We start from the raw sequence: 792 nt of genomic DNA, 5'->3' as shown, positions 1-792 counted from the left end.
GACGTACTATCTGTACGTGCGAAGAGACAGCGCAATGCACGTACTATTGAAACAGAAAGTCAGCGCGAGGCGCGCCTGATTCAAAATAGGGTTAGAAACCATGTGCGCCGGTTTGAAGCCAGCCAACATTTGTGGCGTGAAAAAAAGCTTTSGGGTATGCGCTACGATGCTGCGATTGAATATGCAAATGACCAATATATTTCAGTTGGAAATATGTCAATTCTTTGTAGTTTTTGTTCTGCCAAAAGATATCMAGGTGAATCAGTTGGCATGTGCTGCCTTGGTGGAAAAGTCTATTTAGAAGAAATCCCTCCTCCACCCGGACCACTAAAGTCCTTATTAACAGATAATCATCCAAAATCAACTCATTTTTTGCAAAATATACGGAACTACAACAATGCATTCCAATTTACTTCATTTCGAAGTAATCAAATTGTCGAGCGTGGTTACATGCCTACGTTTAAGATACAAGGGCAAGTTTACCACTTAGAAGCTAGTTTGTTTCCGGAATCAGACCAAGGGCATCAATTCCTTCAGATTTATTTTATTTCAGATTCTGAAGCACAAGCGTCCGTAAGATGTAGTAGAGCTGTGCAAGTAGTTGACAAGGGAGTTGTAAGGGTTTTGCAAGACATGTTGCATGAACATAACGCGTATATTCCGTAATTTAAAACTGCATTGGAAAGTATTCCACCAAATACTCCAGATTTCCAAGTAATTATTCATGCAAATAAAGTGCCTGTCGGAAGTCATCCTGGTCGATACAATGCACCATGTACCAGTGAAGTTGCT

This window comes from Bactrocera latifrons, unplaced genomic scaffold (genome assembly GCF_001853355.1).
Source record: "Bactrocera latifrons isolate USDA-ARS-PBARC rearing strain unplaced genomic scaffold, ASM185335v1 scaffold_366, whole genome shotgun sequence".
In the NCBI taxonomy this organism is placed as follows: domain Eukaryota; kingdom Metazoa; phylum Arthropoda; class Insecta; order Diptera; family Tephritidae; genus Bactrocera; species Bactrocera latifrons.
Note: the sequence above shows the minus strand (reverse complement) of the source record.